This window comes from Anastrepha ludens, chromosome 2, assembly GCF_028408465.1.
Source record: "Anastrepha ludens isolate Willacy chromosome 2, idAnaLude1.1, whole genome shotgun sequence".
Lineage (NCBI taxonomy): Eukaryota > Metazoa > Arthropoda > Insecta > Diptera > Tephritidae > Anastrepha > Anastrepha ludens.
The window spans coordinates 138,830,692-138,854,703 of record NC_071498.1 but is presented as its reverse complement, the minus strand read 5'-3'; the positions used below and the strand labels follow the sequence as shown (position 1 = coordinate 138,854,703).

At 39.2% G+C, this 24,012-nt stretch overlaps 1 non-coding gene across 1 annotated transcript; it reads left to right on the top strand.

The window, feature by feature from the left end:
• The first annotated feature begins 23,192 nt into the window (after window positions 1-23,192).
• Window positions 23,193-23,299, top strand: LOC128856136 (U6 spliceosomal RNA). The gene has a single exon (XR_008453803.1). It is a non-coding gene; the product is annotated as a U6 spliceosomal RNA (small nuclear RNA).
• The last annotated feature ends 713 nt before the right edge of the window (window positions 23,300-24,012 follow it).

Here is a 24,012-nt window from a genome sequence, read left to right as displayed (position 1 = left end):
TTTGACGATACCGCACGAATAACCAATCTAAAGCTAAAGCTTCCAACGCCTTGATGGCATGATGATGCTGAAAAACCTGGCTCCATTCCGATTAGGAGTCCTCGCAAGGGTATTCAACATGTTTCACTACTGACGCCTGGGAAACCCGCCAACCAAGGGGAATCTTATCGTCCGATAACTCTCCTTTCCCCAGTAGTGAAAACATTTGAATCCCTCTTACTCCCTCTCAACACGAAATATCTGGACCCAACCTCACATGAACATGCATTCCGAGGAGTCTACAGCACCACCACAGCCATAAGCATCCAAATTGACTTATGCTTAATTGACGTGGGCTTAATCAAAACCTCACCTGCGAGAGGATTGTTCTTGCGTTGCTACTGAAGATGGCTTTTTAGAAATTCAGCCACTCCATGCTACGAGATGGCATTATACAGTCCACACTCCTGTCGGGGCTTAAGAGGTGGTCTGCGATTCATCAGAGTGATCGGCACTTGTCAGTCATTTTCCGAGACCAAAACTCAAAACAGAGAAGAATAAGGCAAGGTGTTCCATAGGATGGTATTTTATCAGCCTTACTTTTCACTTTTTACATATCGAAGCTCCCCCAGCCACCAGAGGGAATCTCAATGGTCTCCTATGCTGACTATTGTTCGATAGTGGACAAAAGAGTTCAAACTACAACTTAAGGTTAAAGCCGATAATATACCAATACCGACAGTAAATACCCCAAATTTTCGGAGTTATTTTCGATAATTTGGTCTCCTTCGCTGCGCACACAACCGCAGTGAAGGAGCGCAACGAAACTCAGTAAACAGTTTATATGCGAGTGCTATCGCAGGCTTCACCCCTGTAGACACTTCCTAGAACCTGAGCCACCTCCCAGGCACGGCAGGAGGCATCACTTCAACTAAGTAAGTAGGTAGGTGAAATGGTTGAAGTGCCAGTTTGCCACTCCTCAAGTACCAGTAAAGCGCCGTTTTGATACCATTATGAGACCTCCAACGGGCAGATATTTATAGTCAGCCAGAGTTGTTGATTTAATGGAGAAGATTGATTGAATTTAGGTTGGCGTACTGCCCCAGGCTGTCGAAGAAAGGAGCACCCAGTGATTTTAATCGTCTACCTGGCAAACTCGGACATTTACAGAGAAAGTGCTCAAGAGCCTCCTTCTCTGAAAGGTGTCTACAGCTTACCTGTTACCTGCACACCCAAAAGTCTTGATCTCCTTCTTATAGGGGCTTACTAGTTTCGTTCTCCACCATGGCGTCGTCGGAGCCTTGATCGCGGCTTGACTATCGGAGAAAATGTTAATACTTCCCTCGCTCTCGCGTTCCCTAAGCATTTTGCATGACTGCTGGATCGCAAAGACTTCTGCTTGAAAAACACTAGCAGTGCTCGGAAGTTTAAAGGAGATACCTAAATTGTCTGATTTAGAGAAAACCCCTGCTCCGATTCCCGATTCCATCTTGGAATCGTTAGTGAAGACAGTGCAAAGTTTCCGCTCGATCCAATCCTAGCTATTTGGCAAGATTGCCCTAGCACGACCCTCAAACTCTAGTTTGCGGATAGAGAGATCTGTTCGAAGTTCGGAGAAATACGGTGTTACCTACCCTAAAATGCTATCATGTCTCTTGAGAGATTGTCTCCAGAGGCCAATCTCCTTTAACCTGAGTGCAATTTGAGTTGCGATGAAAAGGAGGGAAAAGTCGATGGGAAGTAAGTAAAAAAAAAAAAAAATAAATAAATAATTGGCGCGTACACTTCTGCTAGGTGTTTGGCTGAGCTCCTTCTCCTGTTTGTGGCGTGCGTCTTGATGTTGTTCCACAAATGGAGGGATCTACAGTTTCAAGCCGACTCTGAACGGCAGATATTTTTATGAGGAGCTTTTTAATGGTAGAAATACTCTCGGAGGTTTGCCATCGCCTACCGAGGGGCGACCGCTATTAGAAAAATGTTTTTATTAATTTTGCTTTCACCGAGATTCGAACCAATGACCTCTCTGTGAATTCCGAATGGTAATCACGCACCAACCCATTCGGCTACGGCGGCCGCCGGAAGTAAGTGCAAAAAGACATTCAGGGCAGCACTGGGGCAAGGTTTACATGCTTCGGTGATGCCAGTGCATGCAGTCCTTTGCACCCTCCTTAGTTTAGTGTTGTTATAGCCATTGCGAAGAGCTTCCCACCAAACCAGGCATCCATACGTAAAATTTGGCAAAACCACTGCGCTGTACATCTACAGCACGACCTATGGCTTGAGTCCCCATTTTTTACCAAACATAAATTTGCAGTAGTAGAAGGCTATACTGACCTTCTTTAACCGATTTTCAATGTGTAGCTTCCAATGGAGTTTGGAGTCAAGTATCACTCCAAGATACCTAACTTCCGTTGAAAGCGGAAGAATGTGATTGTTTAATTTGGGAAGTAGAAAGGGTGGAGGTTTATATCACTACAACTATTCCGACGAGATCCAGGACAAAACGAACCAACAACGATTGGACCGGACAGTGTTTAGGCACACGCTCAATTCCATTCATCGGGAGATTCTTAATACCTTCCTAAACTCCCGATCCTCGAATGCCGTTATTGGAGTCCAACCACCGCCCGCAGCAGATGGAGAGCTCCACCTACCCCGAGAGACTCGCGGAATCTTTGGACAATTCTGGACAATTTGGACGTTCTGGACACTGTACCAGGTTAAACTTCTACCTCTTCAGAATTGACTCCGACATACCCAACATATGTCGCGCGTGTGAAGGCACCCCGCATGATACTAACCAATTTTCCACATGCCCATCAAAACTACTCACCTAACACCCTTTTCCCTCTGGAATCAACCTGTCGAAACAGTAAGCTTTCTGGGCCTACCATTAGAAAAGTTAGATGAAGAGGACCCGTAACTACAATGCACTGACAGGGTTTAGTAAGCTGCTATAGCAACAAAGTCTCTTTCCCCCTCACACACTTAACTATGAGGGAGAAGCTTTAAATTTTATAACTTAATTCTGTACCCTGCACATTCTCGCAACTCGTTATGTATTCATCAATATTTTTCGTTGGCAGCTTGGTTTATTTTTTAAGTAAAAATAATGCGCGTGAAGGAAAGCCAAAACCTTCGAAGGCGCTGAATTGGAGGCATTGCTCAATGAGGATCCGTGTCAAACGCAAGAAGCACTTGCTTCAGTATTAGGAGGTACCCGCCAATCCATTTCCAAGCGATTGCATGCTTTGGGAATGATTCAGAAACAGGGGACTTGGGTTCCTTATGAGTTAAAACCAAGAGATGTTGAACGTCGTTTTTTCACCTGTTAAAAACTGCTCCAGCGGCAAAAAGGGAAGGGTGATGACAAATGGATTCATTACAGCAATCCAAAGAAAACAAAATCATGGGGACTGCCCGGTGAGGCTTCTACGTCGTCTTCTCGGCCGAATATTCACGCTACGAAGGTTTTTCTATGTATTTGGTGGGACCAAGTTGGTGTTATTTATTGTGAACTCGGTATCGACTTCAATTGATGGATTGAGCCAAGCACTGCGCGATAAGCGGCCGCAATACGCGGAGAGGCATAAAAAAATGATTCTACAGCATGACAACGTTCGGCCTCACGTTGGCAAACCCGTTAAAACCTACCTAGAAACATTGAAATGGGAAATCCTACCCCGTTCCGATCGATGGCACATGGTCTAGCTGACCAGCAGTTCCATACATATGAAGACATCAAAAAATTGCTTGATCCGTGGATAGCCTCAAAAGATGAACAGTTTTACCGCGACGGTATACGAGATCTACCAGAAAGATGGGAAAAAGAAGTAGTCAGCGATTGGCAATACTTTCAATGATTCACTTGTAACCATTTTTTCAGAATAAAGTTGTATATTCATCAAATAAACAGCGAGAACTTAGTTGCGCACCTAATACATGTGATTAAGGGGACTCCGTTTTTTTGGCCGAATAACAAAGACGGCCGAATATTCGGCTCATGCGTGAGGGCAGTACTCTTGTATGGATGCGAAACATGGCTGGTCTCTAACACCATCACGCAGAGGCTCCAATCCTTCATCGACAAATGCCTCCGCATCATCTGTAGAATATTCTGGCCAAACACCATCAGTAACGACACACTGTGCAGCTAAGCGAACGAGGAACCCATCCTTAAGCAAATCAAACGCAGAAAGTGGCGATGAATAGGTCACACATCACGATAAATGACACTAGACTGAAACCCGCAAGCAAGCAGAGGTCCGGTCGACCAAAAAACACTTGGAGAAGGTCGATGCTGCGCGAATTAGCAGATGCCGAAATGTTATGGGATGGTGCAAAAACAGCAGCATAGAACTGTGTACGTTGGAAGAGTCTTGTCTAGGCCCTATGCTCTCGAGATGTCGAGATGGGTGAACAAGGAAAAAATAAAAATAAAATCCGTGCGCAAAAAAAAAAAAAAGTTAAAATTTGTAAACTAGTGTAGTATTATGCAACGTGAGATTCTTCCATTTGACATAATTTGCACATCTTTTTCATTTTATTAAGAGTATCATTTATTTCCTTCGTGTAGCTTACATTATTTGTTTCCTTTGAAGCTTTCAATTATTTACAACAAATTAACACGTTTCAATTACAAAAGCGCCTCAAACTATGCTTTTCTCTATGTGAATAGTTATAAAAAAGAAAAAAACAAATGCTTTAACTCTTTCATAATATCGATTTGCTCCCCCCATTGCGGACATGCACACAAACACGCTTTCTTTGCATGAGTACATATGTACGTATGTATGTACGTATGTGTGTATGTATGAATGCATGCATATCACTGCATAAGCCCCTAACGGTGACCTCGCTCTCTTTCATTAATGCAACAACGTTATCCAGCATTGAAAGCCATGAAACATGAGGCGCATTTTTATAAATTTTTTCAACACACATATCTTTTTCTTTATTTCACTCATATCCGCTCATGTCCTTCACTTCCGGTTCCGTTACGCTATGGCGCAATAGAGAAGAAGTGCAAATAAAGCATAAAATTTTAAAATTTATGATCTGCGCTAATTGCGTGCAGCCAATTAATTTATGACAACCATTTTGCAGTGTATTGGACGTTATGAATGCAACAACACAGACAGTGATGTGTGTATGTATGTGCGCATGAATTTGCGTGCGTGTGCATTTGTACGCGTATGAAATAACTAAAAGTATAAAAACTGGAAATGGGTGGCTGTTGCATTGAAAGTTCTTAAAACTTTTTCACACAACATCATCGGTTTGTTTCAACATTTTCTTATACCCAACACACTTTGAGCTGAGTTATGGATAAAAGAAAAATGAGTAATATTTGAAAATGTCACAGTGGCAATGCATAAAAACTTTCCCTGCTGTTTGTTCTTTTTAACGCGAAATACTAGAGACTTTTCGCTCATTTTCATTTTATGCGCAATACCCGCTTATTATGCGCATTGGGCATAGTAACATTGGGCTGTGCGGCCTGCAGTATTGTTATTCATTTGCTGAAAACATTTCGTTTGACTTTTTTGCCACTTTGAACTTATTTATGTAAGGAAACAGTGCCTTATTGTTCGGCGAGTAGTTTATGCATATCTGCATATATGAATACATACATACGCGTATACATACGAGGGTGGATTGATAAGTCTTTAGAATTGCGACATCTATCGGTCATTAATTTACTTAATTATTGTGATCGTTGAAAGTGAACTGTCAAAAGCGAGCTGTCAAAATTTCATAACATATGGTCAAACGGTACTTTTTTGAGAATTATTTGTGCAAAACACTATTGTATTTTTATTAAAAATGGAAAAAAGTGAGCTTCGTGCTGTTATAAAGTACTTTCATTTGAAAGGTTTAAACCACAAACAAATTATTGTGGAGTTGCAGACAGTATAAGGGGAACATGCACCCTCAAATGCAACAGTTTACAATTGGGTAAACGAGTTTAAACGTGGTCGGATAAGCACCAAAGATGATCCACGCTCTGGGAGGCCAAAAGAGGTAACGACTCCAGAAACGGTGGAAAAAGTGTACAAAATTGTCACACAAGATCGAAGAATTAAATTGAGAGAGATTGCTGACATTGTGAACATTAGTTATGAACGTGTGCATAACATAATACATGATGAATTGGGTATGAAAAAGCTTTCAGCAAGATGGGTGCCGCGTTTGCTAACTCCTCCGAACCGAATGTCGACTTCAAAAGTTGGTTTAGACATGTTTAACACAAATCCATCGGAATTTTTGCGTCGTTTCATAACGATGGATGAAACATGGATCCACCACTATACACCAGAGTCTAAAAAACAGTCCAAACAATGGGTAGAACGTGGCTCAAGTGCTCCAAAGAAGGCAAAGGTCGTTGCATCAGCTGGTAAGGTTATGACATCTATTTTTTGGGATGCACAAGGTATAATTTTCATAGATTATCTTGAAAAGGGTAAAACCATCACAGCTGAATATTATTCATCTTTGTTGGTTACATTGGACCAAAATATTAAGCAAAAACGCCCACATTTGAAGAAGAAGAAAATCCTCTTTCATCATGATAACGCTCTTTCACATTCATCTTGGAAAACGCAGGAAAAAATAAATGAGTTAGGCTATGAATTGCTCCCTCATCCGCCATATTTGCCAGATTTAGCTCCCAGTGATTTTTTCCTTTTTCCAAATATGAAAAAATGGCTCGGCGGAAAAAGATTTGTGCCAAATAGTAAAGTTATAGCTGAAACAAATGCTTATTTTGAAGGTTTTGAAAAAACTTATTTTAGAGAAGGAATAAATATGTTGGAAAAGCGTTGGAAAAAATCTATTGACTTAAAAGGAGATTATGTTGAAAAATAAATCCATTTTTTGTTAAAAAACCAATGTCTAGTTTTTCATTCTAAAGACTTATCAATCCACCCTCGTATATGTGCATGTAAGTTGCCTCGGCTGGCACACAAAAAGGAAAATAGCCCATTTTTTCAAGTGAAAAAAGGTGGAGTATTTGGTGATTTTCAACAAAGCACTTTGGCTGAATACAGGGTTGGTGCAGCTCACTGGATCTTGTTAAAAACTGCAGGGTATTTTTCTTTTAAGTTTATATCAAATTTCATGTATTTCGTGATGCCCAAATGTACTTAGGTGTCTACAGTGTGAGAATAATAATGCAGAGATTAGCGGAATTAGCAATATGTGACGTCATAAAAACCACGCCATCCATGGCTTTGGACAACATGCTACATCTGCCACCGCTAGATCTCTTCTGCAAATACTCAGCGGCCTGCTCTGCTTTAAGGCTCAAAGCGACCTCACAATGGAGAACTGTCACACATGGACATTCAACCATCTTCGACTCCCCGTAACTGTGATTATCACCCTCCTATTCTTTGCTTCGAAAGCAATTTCCAGATGAAAATCCCCTCTAAACTCGAATGGTTTGAAGAAGATCCAATACCCAACACAGCCGTTAAGACCTACACGGACGGATCTAAAATGGACACCGGTGGTAGGATCAGTGTTATTTTGCGAAGAGCTTTCTATTAGTGAATCCTTTAAACTACCGGATCACTGTAGCCTTTTTCAAGTGGAAATAAACGCTATTCATGAATCTTTAAAATGGTTGAAGATAAACAAAATATCATCAACAGATATCTGCACTCTACATATCAGACAGCCAAGCTGCCGTACGAGCCCTGGATGGTTTCGAAACAACATAAAGGAGTACCTTACGTTGTCGCCAAACTCTAAATGAGATGGCCAAGCAATATCGTACAATCTCATGCTGGGTTCCAGGCCACATAGATATACCAGGGAACTGTAGGGCCGACCAACTTGCAAGAGAAGGTACCGGTATGCCAGACATAAGTAATTTTATGGAGATACCTCTCGCAACTTGTAAGCTTCTCATTAAGGACGCACTAATCAGTTCTGCACATCAAAGATGGATTAGCGCTAACACCTGTGAAATTGCTAGGCAAACATGGCCAAGACTAAATTTACGTCTATCTAAGAGTATTATAAAACTGACTAGACTTCATATCAGGACCTTAGTAGGGGCCCTCACAGGACATTTTGTCTCATGGGAAATCATGCAAGAAGATTAGGCGTTTACACGCATGATTTCTGTCATAGCTGCAGAAATGAGGAGGAATTGGAAACAATTCAACACCTTTTTTGCACATGCCCGGCTCTAGCCAGAAGCAGGAACCGATTTTTAAAATCCTACTTCTTAACGAATATAGATAATCTATACACTTTAGGCAGCAACAACCTTTTACGCTTTGCCAAAAGCTCAGGATGGTTCAATATGGAGAGGGACATGTAGCCGGCTCACAACGGACCCGTTTCGTGGTCTAAGTGGCATTATTGTCTCTATGTACGATGCGGCTGCCAAACCTAACCTAACCTATCGCGCCGTCTTTGGGCGCATGGGGCCGATACAAATGCTTTCCAATGTTGTCTATTTCGTGCTTTCGTCCTAATTTGAGTACATGAGATAGATTCTTTAATTTTTAAAAATTCCTTATTAAGGCTACTTCGTCAAGATCCTTTAGGGCATCCCTTGCGGCGCGATCCTTGTGGATTCCAGTCCAGTGCGATTCTACCGATGTCGGTCGCTGGCTTGCGTAACGTGTGGCCAATCCAAATCCATTTGCGCCCTCGTCGGGCCTTCAGATAAGGAGATTTGTTGTTGTTGGTGGTGTTGTTGTTGTAGCAGCGTAAACATTCTCACATATGTTTGGGGAATGATGGCGGAGTGACAGTCTTTTGCTTGATATAAACCCGGGTCGTACCGGTAGCGTAGAACCGACTGCCATGGGGAGGGAAAATTGTTCTTAGACATCAGTTAGCAAATGGCTGCAGCTTCCGTGTTGCAGATACAGACACCAACCACGTTTCGCAGGCATATAGTTGGACGGATTTAACAATCGATTTAAAAATTCGTACTTTGGTATGCGTTGCCAGCTGTTTGGAAAATCAGATCTTTTTGAGGCTTGCAAAAGCTGCTTTGGCTTGTTTGGTTCTCGTCTTTCACCCGTCCAGGGTGAATTGGCTTCCCAGATAGGTGAAGTTGTTTGCATTATCAATGGGTTCCCCATAAATTGTGAACCTGTTAGGTAGCGAGGTGTTGATTTCCATGGATTTAGTATTTTCGACATTGATTGACAGTCCACCGTTTTTTCTTTGTGAACTTAGGACATTAATTTTCCACTGCATGCACATTCCGTGATAAAAGTGCGATGTCATCGGCATGCTCAAGTTCGTCTAAATGCTCCAGAGAATTCCCCTGTCTGAGCTTTTATTGAGAGCGCTGTTTAGAACGTCGTTAATGACTATTAAAAATAGAAGGGGAAAATAGAGGAGGGTATAGTATAGACCCTTGTTTCAATAGGCTCGGAGAGGGCACCGTCGTGTTGCACTCGCCATTTGAATTTGTAGTATTGGGCTTGCATAGTTCTAGAGATTTTATCTCGGACTCCCTGCCGCTTAAGGGCATGCCAGATAATTTGATGTCGCACTGGTGGTAGTCACTAAATAAATCCAACTTTATGAATCGCTTGGAAAAAAGGCAAATGCTTTTGGGCACCACCTTAGTATACGAATGCATACCCATATATACATATTCATAAAAATTTGTTCGATTCTTTTTTAGCGTGTGTGAGTTTACTGCGGAAGTTAAGCTGGATAAAAGCCTTTGCTGTCTATAGAACAATACAATAACTTATCTTTATTTTTCTTTTTAAATAAAAAGTTGTATATTTTTGCTTATTTTTCACCCATTCACCGACTGTCGATGTGCTATTGTTTTATGGCGTTGCAGCTCACAAACAGTAAACAGTTACGAAAAAATATGTTTCATTTAAAATCTTTGACTTCTACGTGTAACAGATAAATTATTAAAACTAAGAAAATTATTGTAAATGAAGGGCAGAGTTAATGTATTGTAGTTTGTGTAGTTATTCGGCTGAAACACAAGAGCCAATCACTACGAAAACTGCGGAGAGTCAGCGCTGACAAAATGCAATTCAAAATATCGGTTAAAATAATGGGGGTTAGGGTATAAATCTATACTATATAAATATATATATAATTGGCGCGTACACCCTTTTTGGGTGTTTGGCCGAGCTCCTCCTCCTAATTGTGGCGTGCGTCTTGATGTTGGCCCACAAATGGAGGGACCTACAGTTTCAAGCCTACTCCGAACGGCAGATATTTTTTTATGAGGAGCTTTTTCATGGCAGAAATACACGCGGAGGTTTGCCATTGCCTGCCGAGGGGCGACCGCTATTAGAAAAATGTTTTTTTTTTAATTTGGTGTTTCACCGAGATTCGAACCAACGTTCTCTCTGTGAATTCCGAATGGTAGTCACGCACCAACACATTCGGCTACGGCGGCCGCCTAAAATAAAAAATCTGTACTGTGATTTATTTTTTTATTAAAATAGAGTTCATACTATAATAGGAACCATATAAAGCAAATTTCGAGCTGTCGAACTTTGTAAAATTCGGCAAATTTTCATCAACATTTCAAGCTTTTTACTCAGAATTTAAACAAAAAATTGCACTGAATTGAAAAAAAAAAATTCTTAATAAATTCTCAGTAAGATGTTCAAAGTGTTGATGAACATTTGCGGAATTTTCACAAATTTTATACGAAGTTAAGCTAAATTTCATTTTCTTTTTAGGGTTATTATTATAGTACGAGCTCTATTTGTATAAAAAAAATAGTTTACATTTAATGAAACGCAATTTTAAAGTGATTCAAAAATCGTGTTGATTTTTGACAATTTTTTCTGCTGACTGTATTGGGTATTTTCTGCCATATAAAAAAATCTGTTAAATGAAGAAAATGCACAGAACCGCGTCCGAAAAAAAATTCTGAAAAAGCAGTGTGATTTTTTGTTTACCAAAATTACCGAAATTCAATGATCTATCTATAAAACGGCATATCCGAACTTTTTTTAGAAGCGCTGAGGAAAAATTTTAAAATATTGATGGAAATTTTCGCAATTTTTACAAAGTTTGAGACTTTTCTTTATATGATTTTTGTTGTGATATGAACTATGGTTATATAAATTATATTTAAATTAAATGAAATTACGAAATAAATAAATAAATGGGCAAAACTTATCAATATGGGGTGTTCGCTTTACTTTGACGCTGACGCATATTTTCTTGTGCGCAAGGCGTAAAACTTTTGAGTCGACTTTAATGTGGCTTGGAAGAGTTCTAGAGAAATATACAAAGAAAGTTGTTATCCATATTGAGGCGTCAAAATTTCATCAAAGTGCCATGACTCGGAACAAAATGGTGCGGAAGCGCTAGTTGGATTCTGGATGAATCACCACTCTAACCATCACTCAGAACTGCTGCCCCCAATTTAATACTTTTACTTCATTAGAAAGCCCATCGGTCCTAGACGGTGTATATACAAGTTGGCCCAAAATTAATCATCCTTTTTTATAAAAATGAAATTTTTAGAATTGGCGTTGTACGTCAATATTTTAGATACTTGTGATGCAATAGGCAAAGAGACAAGCAATCAAATGGATAAAAGTCAAAATAAAGATTTCCATCACTCAAAATCATTTTTTATTTATTAAAAAAAGTTATTCAAAAACAAAAGTAGATGATTATGTAGCACTCATTGCATGAGTATTAATGCAAGTATTTCCAACAACATTTTTTTTGAAAGCGGCGCAACTTGAAAATTTGGTGCATAGTAAAGTTTAGTCCATATGCTGATTTGGATAAACTATAGCGTCTGTTGTGTCCGTGGGGTGCTGTTTACTCACCAATTAATGCACCATGGAAATGCATTTGGTAGTTTCGGATACATGCGAGTTCAGTCAGATAAACAGACAGGCACAAATTCTAAAAAATGGTTCAAAAGTACTCCATAACATTTCTTGCATCACTCTCGATAATTCTTCTGAAGAAATTTTCAAAATGCAGTCACGGATTTTTGAGACTTTTAGTATAGATTACTCTATTATTATAAATAGTCTAGATTATTTGTAGATAGACTACAACTAGATACATTTTTGCTGACCCCTATGTTCAGGCAGATGAATAACGATTAACCATCAGCGAGCTGGCAGAGGAATTGATCATTGCTTATGGGGGGCCTCTTATCAGTGGCTTCCAGTGTTTTTTCTCAATTTTTTTTCGAGGCGAAAAAAGCGACATACAGGAATAATCTTATGCATTTATTTTAAGGCATGATTGAGGAGTAATAAACAATTTTTTAAAATAAATAAAAAAAACAAAATGGTGGACGCATGAGGAATCTCGCACAGCTTCTCGTTGCACGCTAGTAAAACGGCGTGTAAGATTGCGGTCGTAGTTTTCCCCTCAAACTCAAAGGAAAAATATCGTCTTATTCAGAAGGCTTTCCCGCATATAATAGACTACTCGTTTATAAAAATATGAAAAGATGAACACACAATTAATTATTGAAAAAAAGTGTTTTTTCGCTATGTTTTTTTTTTCAAAAAAAGTGTTAATAAACATTAAAAAATGAATTTTTTTTTGTATTTTGTTAGTTTATTAGTTGCTTATTTTAATTATCTTTATATAATAAAACATGGTTTTGAGAAAACGTGTTTCAAAGTTTTCAGAAGGTGGACAGTATACTCACACGATGGGCGGTGCACAGACCTGTAACTCCGAAATCACTTTGAATTCCGCTAGAAAATTTTGAGGGCATATTCTTCTATAATGTATCCATCGATTGCAGTAAAAAAAAAAACGATTTTTTGAAGCCGACTGATAAGAGGCCCCCCTTAAGGATCCGTATTGGATATTTCATATAATGATTTTGAATTGGGTTTGTGCCATGTTGTTGCAATGTTCAAAAAAGAAACGGCTGAGACATCGCCGAAGACTTGAATCCAACAAGGCTGAATCTGGCCCAACATTCGTCAAACGGAATTTTGCAAGAAGGTCAGACAGTTAATGTGAACTATTATTTGGGCGATATGACACGATTTCGTAAAGCAATTCGCCAAAAAGGGAAAGGCTTATGGGAAAAAACTCGTAGGTTTTGCAACATGAGAATACACCGTCGCACAGTGCCATCATTAAGCGTGAATTTTTTACCAAGAACGAAGCGAATTTCATCAAACAGCCATTAAGTTTACCTGGTATGCGATTTTTTTCTGTATGATCAATCCAATAACCCACCACGGGAATGTGTTTTAACAGCCAAAAGGAACTAATGGAAAAATCGAAGACGCCTCTGAAGGCTATATCGAAAATAGAGTTCGAGACACTTTTTGACAACTTGATCAAACGCTGGTGCTAAGCTAAGCGCGTTGGAGTTGATGGGGCGTACTTTGAAGGCGGTAATGTGATTATATCACTTCTAAGGAATAAACTTGTATTTTTCACCTCTGCTCCTTACTGTGTGCATTGCATGAGCTTATTCAAATTTGTACTACACATTCATATGTAGACGTATGCACATACATTAATACAATTTGTTGTTTAATAAATCCTCTCATTTCTGTTTCTCATCTGAAAGCGTAAAGACTTTAGGGGTCCTGGTGGGCTAGAGCTCGAAAATTCCTGATATTTTCAGGATTTTTTTTTACTATAAAAAAAAATGAAAAAAGATAATAGGTCTATTTATAAGTTCGTGCGGTTTTACAACAGATGGCGTAACTTGATTATTATTCCATCGATCCACATTTCCAAACATTCATTGGAGAGCTACTGTCGTAAGGCACAAACGTCAGTATAAGTTTTTTATTTGAAGCGTAAACAACAATATTTTTACCACACTTGAAAATGTCGAATTTCGTGCCAAATAATGTGTTTTTGCGGGGAATTCTTCTTCATTATTTTAATATGAAGAAAAAAGCAGCCGAAAGTCATCGTATCTTGGTGGAAGTTTATGGTGAGCATGCTCTATCTGAGCGAACGTGCCAGAAGTGGTTTGCACGCTTTAAAAGTGGTGATTTTGGCTTGGAAGACGAAGAACGCGAGGGTGCGCCGCCAAAGTTCATGGATACCGAATTGGAGGAATTGCTCGATCAAGATCCGGCTCAAACGCAAGAAGAGGTTGCAAAAACTTTGGGAGTTGATCAATCAACCATTTCCAAACGTTTAAAAGCCATGGGAATGATCCGAAAGGTAGGCCATTGGGTGCCGTATGAATTGAAGCCAAGAGACGTTGAACGCCGTTTTATGGCATGCGAACAACTGCTTCAACGGCACAAAAGAAAGGGTTTTTTGCATCGAATTGTGACTGGCGATGAAAAGTGGGTCCATTACGACAATCCAAAACGTCGGGCAACGTATGGATACCCTGGCCATGCTTCAACATCGACGTCGGCGCAGAATATTCATGGCCTGAAGGTTATGCTGTGTATCTGGTGGGACCAGCTGGGTGTTGTGTATTATGAGCTACTGAAACCGAATGAAACGATTACGGGGGATGTCTACCGACGACAATTGATGCGTTTGAGCCGAGCACTGCGAGAAAAACGGCCGCAATACGCCGATAGACACGACAAAGTTATTTTGCAACATGACAATGCTCGGCCACATGTTGCACAAGTGGTCAAAACATACTTAGAAACGCTCAAATGGGATGTCCTACCCCACCCGCTGTATAGTCCAGACCTTGCGCCATCCGATTACTATCTCTTCCGATCGATGCAACATGGCCTGGCTGACCAGCACTTCCGTAATTACGATGAAGTCAAAAAATGGATCGATTCGTGGATTGCGGCAAAACCGACCGAATTTTTCACAAAGGGAATCCGTGAATTGCCAGAAAGATGGGAAAAAGTAGTAGTAAGCGATGGACAATATTTTGAATATTAAATTTGTAACCATTTTACGTCAATAAAGTTTCAAATTTCGAAAAAAACCGCACGAACTTATTCATAGTCCTATTATTTAAATTTTTTAGGCATTTTATTTAACTTCTTTTACATACAAAAATGAAAAAAATTTATTTTTAATTTTAATAGTTTTAAAAATGGCGCTGAAGTTGACCTACCCGAAAAATCGGACCTGGACGGTGTTGTCCATTTTGACTCTTCCATTTATCTGAAATACTCGATAAAAAAAAAAAATTAGTTAAAAAAGTCAAACCGTTTGTGTTTTATTCAAAAAAGTTCAAAAGTTGAAGCGCTCTTACTGAAAAACCCTATACAAAAACCAAAAAAATTATCAATCAGTATAACTGTAGCTTTGTTCCATACTAGAATAAAAAAAAAAAAAAAAATTTGAAAAAATGGCGCGGTTGTGAATTTGGCACTCTAAAAGTCGGTTTCAGTTTAACAAAAAAAAAAAAAACGAAATAATTGAAATAAAATATGATTCCATTGATGTTGTGAACAACAAATTAAAATTTCAGACGATTCGGTTGAATAGTTATTTTTTTTTAAACACCAGGTCGAAAAAATCGTTTCGAGATAATTGAGTTTAAAGTTTTGAGAGTGGGGAATGCGACCATTGATGCCGCCGCGTGACGAATCTGAATCTATCTGCTAAAACGGCTGTAGAACCGAAAATACCGGGTATATGCTTCCAAAAATTTGGCAGCATGTTCACAATCAACGCAAGACTTAGTCTTGTCGAGGCCCGAGTGGAGTGAAAAAGGAAAAAAAAAAAATTTTTTTTAAAGCCTTTCGAAATATAAAAAAACATCGAATTATTGAAAATTCTAGACTAATGCGACCCCTTAAGTTGACGATTTTCGGCTATTGATTACAATTTTGAATTTTCTGAATAAATTCCGAGAATTTTTTGAATATATTCCAGGAGTTTTGTAGAATTTTTTTAACTACGTACTTTACAGCCCAATTTATAGTATTTGCATTGCAATTTATGTAAAAAGAAAAATCAGTTTTTTGAACCGAACACATGGAGAAGCGCCTTAATTTACGAATCCTTTGACTTGTATTCGGAATGAGCTCAAACGACTAATGAAGTCACAAAAACATCATTTATCTACACATGTCTCACTAAAATAATTTTATTATCTGCGTCGAACAAATCATTTCATTTCATTTTGCTTTTACCAGAGGTCGTCTGCGTGAGTGTTAGCTTAGCTGGTGCATTTAAGTTGACCTCATCGATGTGTTTTAGTGCGAGTATTATTTTATTTGTGACAGCATGCGAGTTATTATTATTGCCAGTGGCTCCCCTACGAACGATTGGCAAGCGCCAGTCACTGCCATTCACCGTTGAAGATCCAAAGCTTTAACCATAGCAGCAGCGGCAACAACATTGTAATAGCGTAATCTAATAATAAATGAATTTTAATGACATTGCCACAGAACGCACAAATGTGTATGGACAACATGTACTTGTATGCGCACGCATCAACACGCACTCAAATTTGAGTATGTGCTTGCAACATCTATGGTTTATTTATAGCAGTGCGTGAAACACTATCTACGCGAGTGCGCAGCATAATAAAGTCGGTGCTGGAAATGCGGGCGACGGGCAGTGCAATCGCTTCCAGTGTCATAAATCCACCGTAAACACTAAGCCAGCCGCACCCCATTACCCGTTATCTATTACCCATCAGCCGACACGAGCCATGCACCACCACTCTGCAACACTAACGGAATAATATTGTAATAGCAATGACAGCAGCAATCGTTACTATAATTCAATTGACAGGCATTCCGCAATATTCGCGCTCGTAATAGCAAATGTGTAGTAAATTGTAATGAGTACCAGCAAATGGATGACGTGGCCGAGCGAATAGGTGCAAGAAGGGGGTGATGTGAGGAAGTGGTGGGGGCAACCTCTTGATTGTCTGATTGCTCGTACACCAGTGTGGATGTGTACAAATACACGAATACATCTTTAGACATACATTTTGTGTTGCCTGTTTGCCGCCACCATCTATTTCCACCTGGGCGTATACGTAACCTCCGCATTGTGCTGCTCATACATGGCTACGTATGTACAAGTATGTGAGAGTGCGTGTAACCTTCGCTTGATTTGCGCGCATGTCTATGCTCAACAATTTCCTGCGTACACAAATAATTTCGTAAATTGATTTCGTTATCTGGGCACATCATATTTTACTCGATTGCATGTGTGTGGCTGTGTTGGTGCGCGCTTCGCAACTATTTCATAGAAGCCTCTAAATTGAATTGTTTCTGGGCAAATGAAATAATGATAAACGCAGCGACAGCATACAAGTGGCTGCAAAATAGCAGCTAGCAAACTATAGAAACAACAAAGTCAATGGAAGGGACAAAGAAACGGGAGTGAATAAGCGGCGTCGAACACCTGGTAACGGTAGCTAGTCGGCAGGTTGTAATAGTATAACAGTGGCACAATGGCAAGTTGGCGGCAAAACACAAACAGCAAATAACAAAGTAATAAAATGATTGAATAAGTGAGACAAATAATGACAGCAAAGAGTAATGATGACAGCTGGGAAATATTAGATAAAATGGCGTTAATTTGTCTGTCAAGGTATCACTGGGTGATAGCACTTGCAATGCGAAAACTTATGTATGTAAATATGTATGTCTATTAGGGTGGGTACATTTGTATGGAACGATGCTTCTCGACATCGTTCCGAGCATGTTCGGATTCTATATTAAGTGCTAAGAAAAAAAGTACATTACAGTACAACTCTAAAAACAATTTCAGGCTACCAAATTTTAAAATAAGTTATTTTTAATTAATACTATTGTAGAATTGAGTGGAAGTTATAGCAGTGAAAATAAGAAGTAGTAGAAAGAATACGTTTTCTGTTGAAAGTAGGAAGAATTTTTTTTCCTTGTTCACTCCACTTGGGAGCATGGGAGCATAGGGCCTCGACAAGACTCAGTCTTGCGTTGGTGGTCGTTTCGTTAATCTAGTTTTGTTTTCTGGCACGGCAGGTGATTAGCCTGCCGCTACCAGTCCCAAGTAGTGGGAGTGCCCACCTGTCATTGCTTAGGAACAACATCTTCTTACGAGCGCCATCTATGTTTCACATTTTTCTGTCAAAAAGATCACACAGATGGTTGATGACTTCGCAAAATTTTGGTGCGACTGCGCTTTTACCGCTATTGCCCGCTTCCTTTTGCTGGCGCCACTGATGCAATTTGGAACTGTGTTCTTTTCTCTGTTTTTTTGTTTGTTTTAACAGCCATAATGCAAGTAATATGCTGACTTTTTGTGCGGGAGTAAGGATTGGAAGGAATTTGGGGTTGGCTGAGAATTGTTTTTTTTTGGAAACTAGGGAAATAAGTAAGTGTGAAAAAGTGGAGGCGAGGACCGTTCTTTACGTGGGACTCGAACCCACAACCTCTGGGATGGCAAGCTAGTACACTTACGCTAGACTACCGAGGCCGCACAAGTAAGAGGGATATAGAATCATTATAGTTGTAAATACAGGGCCATATAGCGTTTGCTTTTTGAACTACCTATTTTTTTGAGAATGGTAACGCAAATGACATGTCAAATGTGTCATAATTTACTTAATTTACTTAAAGGTTAGACATTTACGAAATGGGACGCTATACGCTTGAACAAAATTGGGATATATTGAAAACCTATTTCCAAAGTGGTGAGTCTTCTTGGTCGAATGGCCTAATGTAAAGCCAGTCGTGGCAGTCATTTGAACGATATTATTTTTTATTCATAAACGACAATGTCCAATCTTCAAAATAAAAAAAAAGTTTTAAAAAATATTTACTAATTTTTTTGATACTCGATTCAAAACGCAAATTTTACATGGCCCACCCTATACGTTGGTACCAAAAAAAAAAAATAAATGTTTAAAATTAAAAACAAAAATTTTTTAATATTGTAAAATTTAACTGTTTTCGATTATTTTTTCTGTTAGTTTCTGTTTGATTTGCATTAGAAAAACTGCATTTAACCACTTTTCATACTACAGTACAAAAAAATTACACTTAATTTGCTTTGTAGCGCCAACATACGGACCTTTAAATAAAAAATAAACATCAAAAATAAATTTTTCGTACTAAAAATTCCACCAAGTACAAGTTTGTATTAATAAAAAAATTTTATTCATAATCCTTTGGTCAATACTAAGCTACATATTAATTCAAGATAGACAGATATGTATGTAAAAATGAAAAAGAAATTCCAAATTAATTGTAGATTTCAAATTTAATTCAGGCATTTAAAAATGCTATTTCATATAAGTTCAAAAATTAGTTGTATACTCCTCAACTTTACGGCTGCTTGTCACCTCACTAACTACTTGTAATTAGTTCGCTTGCTCGCACATTTTGCTTTTACTCCTTGAACCAGGGTTACCATTTGTTACATTCGGCCATTCTATTCGTCATCTGTCTCAAAGAACACCTCGTTCTCAGCCGCATAATGAGCCCAAAACTTCATGTTGTCGATGCTGGTAGAAGTAAGGTGCGTCCCAACGAATTCGACTGCTTTTTCAATCTCGTACCGCCCATTAACTTTATCTTTGGTCACGCTATAAGGTCCGTTGAACTTATTTCCCAACTTTTTAACTAAAAACTGTGCTATTTTTTTATCTCAACCAAAACTGTCTTTTGATATCCGTGACTTCGTTTACGTCTTTTGTCGATATTTGTTTTATACAATACTCTTCCCTCAGTTTATTGCGATCATCTTGAAGTAATTTAACTATATCGGCTGATATTTCGTTTCCCTGTTACATCTGTTATTATTATTAGACTACTGCGCACTGCGACCAGACAAGATCTAACAGCAAAGTTTTCTAGGGTACGCCATATTTTAAGGCTTTTTAAAAAATTTAACATATTCTCCGCTTTTGTTTTTGTTCCTTGTTCACTCCTCTCGGGAGCATAGGGCCTCGACAAGACAATTCTATCGTACACGGTTCTGTGCTTTTGTTTTTGCACCGTCGGTATCGTGCAGCATCGACCTTCTCCAAGTGTTTATTGGTCGACCGCGACCTCTGATCCCTAGCGGGTTCCAGTCCCGAGCCATTTTCGTGATGCTATCTGGTCGCTTTCTCAATGTGTGATCTATTCATCTCCACTTTCTGCATCTGATTTGCCTAAGAATGGGTTCCTCGTTCCTCGTTCTTTATCGGTTCGTCTGCGGTTTCGTGCTCCGCAATTTATATGACTGCACGACAAAACAACCAAGGTGGTGTAGCTTTTTTCTGTCTACAGCAGGACATTCACAAATAATGTGTTTTGAATATATTCAGTGCCCATTTCTCAGAATCAAAAGATGATAGTCTAAGGAAGACCTATTTTCTTTAAGTGGTATCTTAGGCTACAGTAGACTGTAAAGTAACCACTTAAATGTCTTAAGTCTACTCTGATGAGAGAAAGTTGCTTATCAGAAATTTCTATGTCCGGCGTCAAGAATTGTTTCGCTTGTTTTTACTGTTGCGCTGAACGATAAAATTTCGCCAGTGCCCAATGAATTTATTCTTCTCCCTTTTTCTAAAAAATTCGTTAATGTGGCCTTTTGTAAGCCCACAGAAGGGCTCTTGAGGAATTAGAGGCATGTTTCCCCTTTTTAACAAGAGGTTCAGCCATTTCATTTCCCTTATGTGACCCATCTCAAGGAATCTAACCTAATAATACCCTGCTGAAGTCCTGTTAAGAAAGTCCAGGCACTCATTTACCATTTGTGAGGTGTTTGCAGTTGATAGAATGACTTTGAAAGTGGCTTCCTCTTATTTTCCTATGGAGACAATCTCTCACATATATCTCGAGGGCATATATTTCTGCCTGGATGATTGTTGGGTAAGAACCCATTGGAATCGATTTTTGGAGCTTGATTCACATAAACCTATACTTCACACCCTTGTTAGGTGTTTGGTGATTTCCTACACAAATGGAGTGATCTACAGTTTCCTCGCCTCTGAACGGAAGCTGGTTTTTCATGAGCAGCTTATTCATGGCAGAAATTCACTCGGATGTTTACCATTGCTAGGCGAGTAGCGACCGCTATTAGAAATAAAATTTGACTATTACGGGATGTTTCATGCCGGATAGCTTCTCAAAGACAGTATCTTTCAAAATTTTAGGGGTTCGAAATTGATATTAAAGTTATGTTCTAGTGGATTTTTTTTCTTAGAATATTATATAAAATCTCGAAAAAAAATGACACGCCTTAATGTACATATGTGCATACATAGTTACGTATAAGTAAATATATGAGTACTTTTCTAGTTAATAGGAGGCAGATGGCCTTTTGATTGCAGGCTTTTGTTCTTGGAAATATAGTGGCGCCGGCTTTAACGTCACTTTAATTGGGTTGCTTTGCCGCATTAATTAAATCACTTTCGCTTACTTTTGCTCTTGTTGCAGAAGTTGTCGTGCCAATATTTAAATAATAAAATATTTCTTTAATATTAGATGAGTATTTTATAAAATTGGGTAGGCGAAGCTTTCCGTGCCTAAGGTGGTATAAAGCATAATACGATTCGATGGCAGCCATATCCTGCATGCAATGGACAATGTTCGAGTAGATTTTTGATAGAAAGAAGCTATCTGCTATAGAGCCAAAATCCATTTGTAGCAAAACATTGAAGCCCTTACCACAAATAAGAGGATGAGCTAACCAGAACATATGACTTAAAAGATGCCTGAGCGACTTGCACATGTTTATGTACTTTGTTATTGTAAGGAGTATAGGAATGCTGAGATGATGGATGCATGGGCAATAGCTGCCTGCTAGTTGGCTAAATGACAGTCCAGAGTATTGTTTACAAGCGCGTGGAGACGTTTTGCCGAGAGCTAGCGCGAAAAAGGAAAATAAGTAATGGATTTTAAACGGCACTGACTGATTCATATTTGACTGAAAATCATAACCAGCGATTGTTCTTGAGCTCCAGCACCTTAAAGTAAATAAAGTTCTTGCTTATCGCACCATTACTCGCTACAATGAACCACCAGCATCGCGAAACGTCATGCAGGTGGTCATCAAAATACTGCAACGTCACGTGAAATGGTTCAAAAAGTGAAGAACCGACTTGAGCGAAGTCCCCGACGAAGTGCCAATCAAATGGCGAAAGAACTGAAAATATCTGACCGTAGCAGCCGCCGCATGCTGAAAACTGATCTCGTACTGAGCGAACTGAGCGCATGAGCTCACACCAAAGCAGCAATAAGTAAGACTTGAAAGAGCGAAGGCGTTGCTTCGCTTGGCTGAAAGCCGTCAATTTCCGAACACTGTGTTTTCTGACGAGAAAAATTTTCAAATTGAGCAATTCGTAAACTCCCATCACTTCGACCGACCATTCATACGAGAATTTGAGTCATCGATTGGTCACCAGGCGGCAGCACCTGCCACAAGTAATGGTTTGGGCCGTTGTATCCGCAGATGGGCGCTCTCACATCGTTTCCATCGAGCCTGGCGTCAAGACAAATGCGAAATATTATCGAAAAAGTATTCTGTTGGTTCCTTTGAAGCCGTGGGCAGACAAATATTTCGGTGGCAGACCATGGACGTTTTAGCAGAACTTAGCACCGTCTCACAAAGCTCGAGTCAATCAAGAATGACTCAAAAACAACGTTCCGAACTTCATAACGTCCACATAATGGCTCTTCAATCTCAAGGGACGAACTAAAAGATTCACCAGTCTCGAGGCGCTGAAAAAGCCATTATCCGCGAGTCACATTCAGGCAGCTTGCGATTCGTTTGTGGACCGTCTCAAGGCCATAGCCAAGGCAAAAGGTGGTCACATCGAGCAAAAGTTAATTGATTCTTAATTTTGTATTATTTTCACACAATTTTTACTTGGAATTGAATAAAAGTAATTTTGATGGCCTTTTTAATTGGTGACACTTCGAGTGGCGGACCATGTAGGCAACGTAACAACGTGCTTAAGCCACTTAAAATATTGTAATACATACGACAAAATCTAATTAAAAACCGTGACTAGAACCAATTTAAATTTTCTACTTTCTTATCATTGATAAGCACTATAAAGCTTAAGATCACCGCAGCCATAGTTCAGATATTTATTTAATTAAAATTTTATTAAGAAGACAACTTTCTTAGTAAAAAAATAATATTTGAAAGGCTGACAAAATGTCCAACTTAGCCCAAAATTATAATATAGCTCAATATCATCCTGATCTTAGTGACATTTCAGGATGTATACCATATCGTACTGGCTCCGAACATACCCAGGAAGAGCTCGTAATCATATTCTTTCACGTGCGAATTGTTTTTCCTCAAAAATTCTACCTTTCCTCTACTTTTACTCAAAATTTCCAGCTACTACAGATTTTTTTGTTCTTGCTTCGGCAGAACATATACTAAAAATTGGAACGATTCAGAGAAGATTAGCATGGCCCTGCGCAAGGATGATACGCAAAATCGTGAAGCGTTCCACATTTTGACGAATTAAACAAACTGTATCGCCTGATATGTGTTGGTATTACAGGGGCTATGAAAACATGTCCTACTGACGCATTGTATGTGCTCCCGAACATACCACCGCTTCCAATCTTGATTGAAAGGGAAGCTCGCTCGAGTGCCTTAAGAAGACTTCCTACGTAGTCCCATTCTTCATAGGGATGATAAACTATCACCCAAACCAGTACTCTTCAGGAACTTCCAAGTTATAATTAATGAACGCACAGACTGGAAAACTAATTCTATCACTTTCAAGCCTGGCTCTCAGCTATGGTTTACTGATGGGTCTAAATTGGAAAATGGTAGAACAGGGGCAAGAATCAATGGGCCTAAATTCAAAAAATTAATTCCGTTGGGACTCTACCCAACAATATTCCAGGCAGAAATACATGCCATTGAAATATGTGTGAGAGAATGCCTTAGCAGGAAAATGAGAGGTACTCACATCTACATACTTTCAGATAGCCAAGCGGCTCTAAAAGCCCTTCTATCAAAAACTATCACCTCTAAATTGGTAAATGATTGCCTAAACCTTCTCAACACGTTAGGAAACCTCAACATAGTAATACTAGGCTGGATTCCGGGACATGAAGGACATGAGGGAAATGAAATGGCTGAAGACCTTGCAAAACAAGGAGCAAATATGCAACTTACTGGTCCTGAGCCTTTCTGTGGACTCACAAAAGGCCACATTAA